General features: G+C 36.6%; 1 long non-coding RNA gene across 1 annotated transcript; it reads right to left on the bottom strand.

Annotated features, from left to right (window-relative positions):
• Positions 1–1,471: 1,471 nt before the first annotated feature.
• Positions 1,472–2,795, bottom strand: LOC121043521 (uncharacterized). The gene is made up of 2 exons (XR_005796878.1): positions 2,309–2,795; positions 1,472–2,071 (listed from the first exon to the last, which is right to left on the bottom strand). It is a non-coding gene; the product is annotated as an uncharacterized LOC121043521 (long non-coding RNA).
• Between the last annotated feature and the right edge of the window lie 333 nt (positions 2,796–3,128).

The raw sequence follows: 3,128 nt of genomic DNA on the forward strand, positions 1-3,128 counted from the left end.
AGTCTTTGCATTTCCTTATAAAGTTAGCCTGCTGAACTCTGTAAAAATAATTTAAAAGCCTACTGGTGTTTTGATTGGGATTTCTTTGGATCTATAGATCAATTTGAAGAGAGGTGAAATCTTAACAATACTGAGTCTCCCAATCCATGAACATGGTATTTCTCCCATTATTTTGATATTCTTTAGTTTCTCCCAGCAATGTTTTAGTTTCCACTTATGGGTCTTACACATACTTTGTTAGATATATCCCTAAGTATTTTGTTTGCTATTTAAATGGTTTTGTTTTCTAAATTTCATCTTACAGTTGTTGCTAGGACATAAGCATCTTTAAGGCTCTTTGTACTGTCATTTAAAAGGTCATACCAATTTATATATCCAATGAAATAGGAGATTACCTGTTTGACCACACTTTTGTATGTACTGTTCTCATTTAAAGTTTTTTCCCCCTAAGTGTGGCAGATTTAATATAGTTCTACTCTTTCAGTTTACTCTTTTGGACTCTTGGAGAATTATAATCTTCTCCTCTTGGGCAGAGTATTGTTGGACCTCGAGCACAGAACATTTGCTCATACACATTGCTTTAGGGCACACTATCATCATTGGCCTTTAATTTCTTTTACATCATTCCCCATGCCTTCTCCCACTATGGGCAACTTTTTTCTTCTTCTTAGGAAACCATTCCAATGTGTTTGACACAGGTTTTTTAATATTTTCTTGCAAGACACTTTTGTGCCCATGTGTCTTAAATTTATACAAATGGAATTATGTTATAGACTCGTTTGTTACTTTCATGAAACTGTATTTTTAAAACATGCATATGTGGTAGATATATGTAGTCCTTTGCTTCTAATGCATAACTGTATGTATATGCCTCCACTGTATTTTATCTATTCTTATCAACGGTTAAGAAACCCAGATTAGCTTGAAATTTCTGCCACCAAAAAACCAATGTGACTAATATCCTCATATTTGTTCCTTTAAAGACCTGTGTAAGACATCTTGAGGACATATACCCAGAAACAATTTATTAATATCTACATTAAATTTAGCCAGACTGCTCTCCAGAATGGCTCTAACACTTTACCCTAAGCAACAGTGTATGAGAGTTCCTACCCATCCCCATCCCCATCCCCATCAGCAATGACATTATCCATCTTTATAATTTTTGTTAGTCTATTGGGTATAAAGAGATATTTTATTGTGGCTTTAATCTGAACCTCTCTCATTACTGGTGAGTTTGAGCATATCTATGTCATTAGCCTGTTCATATCCTTGGTGCATTTTTCTATTGAGACTGTTAGTTTTGTTTGATGATCTAGGCATTCCTTGTTGTACTAGTAAATACTAATTCCTTGACAGTCTTAGTGAATATATTCTCCTATACTGCTATCTATTTTTAAAATTATGAAATCATTTTTCCCACTATTTCCCCACATATCTATTGACACAAAACAAAGCACCCAAAACCACAGAAGCTTAAAACAAACCATTTTATTTGCTCATGATTTTATGGGTCAAAAATTGGGAAGTGCTCTACTGGACGGTTCATCCGATTGACACAGCAACAGACATGGCAGGTGGAGCTGGAGGATCCATTTCCAAAATGGCTTCTTCACTTACAGGTCTGGTCCCCTGATGCTCCTTGGCCTCTCCAATAGATGTTGTATCCTCCAGGGCCTTATTAAATGACTTTGGCTTTCTCACAACATAGTGATTTCAGGGTAATTGCATCTGTCACATAGTGGCTGGCTTCCAAAAAGCAGGAAGAAATTGTCAGGCCATGTAAGACCAACACCTGGAACTGGCATATCCATTCTACCACATTCTCTTGGTCTAAGCAGTCAAAGGGCCTACCCAAAATTAAGGAAGTGGAGAAATACCACCTTCTGATGACACTGTGACAATATCACATTGCAGAAGAGCAGTCAGCTGGGAGATATTGTTGTGGTCATCTTTGGAAAACACATGATGTATTGACAGTTTTATTTTTTTCTTTTGTGAACTGTCAAGCCATGGCTTAAACTTTCTTTCTTCCTGACTTATAAAACTCTTTATATTACATATCTCCAACCTTTGCATTTCTTTTAAAAAAATTTTTTTCAACGTTTATTTATTTTGGGGACAGAGAGAGACAGAGCATGAACAGGGGAGGGGCAGAGAGAGAGGGAGACACAGAATCGGAAACAGGCTCCAGGCTCTGAGCCATCAGCCCAGAGCCCGACGCGGGGCTCGAACTCACGGACCGCGAGATCGTGACCTGGCTGAAGTCGGACGCTTAACCGACTGCGCCACCCAGGTGCCCCCGAACCTTTGCATTTCTAAAAATTTTGTTCTTTCCAAGTTTTCCTCCTCAGGTAGAAGACTATAAGTCAGTTTCATTTACTTTACTATTAGTTTTCTTTTAAAATCTTGTGTTAAATGCAAAAAAAAATATGTATCTCAAAAAATATATATAGAATCTTATCAAGGAATAAGCCATTTCACAGATATCTTAAAGTTTACTCTATTATATTATAAATTCAAATTCTACAATTATAACAAAGAGTACACAAAAGTTTAAAATCATTGAGGTCTTCATTTTAACTTCATTTTAACTAATACAATGGGCCTTTTCTTTCCATCTTATAAACTGCACATACTCTATACTTTTGGTTAATACTAAAGGAGTAAGTTGGCCACTCTTTTAATACTTCACTGAAAATATGGTTCCCACTCCCTCAAAAAATTTTCTTTAAAAAACAATTTAAGGGGCGCCTGGGTGGCGCAGTCGGCTAAGCATCCGACTTCAGCCAGGTCACGATCTCGCGGTCTGAGTTCAAGCCCCGCGTCAGGCTCTGTGCTGACAGCTCAGAGCCTGGAGCCTGTTTCAGATTCTGTGTCTCCCTCTCTGTGACCCTCCCCCGTTCATGCTCTGTCTCTCTCTGTCTCAAAAATAAACATTAAAAAAATAAAAATAAAAAAAATTAAAATCCAGAAACATGGATTTGAGTTTTTTTAAACCATGAAGGCAGTTTACAAATAATTTTTTAGACTAGTAAACATACACAACTGCTCTCTTCTATTCTTTTACATTAAAAAATGTCTTCTTAAATGGTCTTAATAAAAAGTTCACAAATACGTATTTCATG

The sequence above is a fragment of the Herpailurus yagouaroundi genome, unplaced genomic scaffold (genome assembly GCF_014898765.1).
Source record: "Herpailurus yagouaroundi ecotype Mexico unplaced genomic scaffold, PumYag 187, whole genome shotgun sequence".
Classification (NCBI taxonomy): Eukaryota; Metazoa; Chordata; class Mammalia; order Carnivora; family Felidae; genus Herpailurus; species Herpailurus yagouaroundi.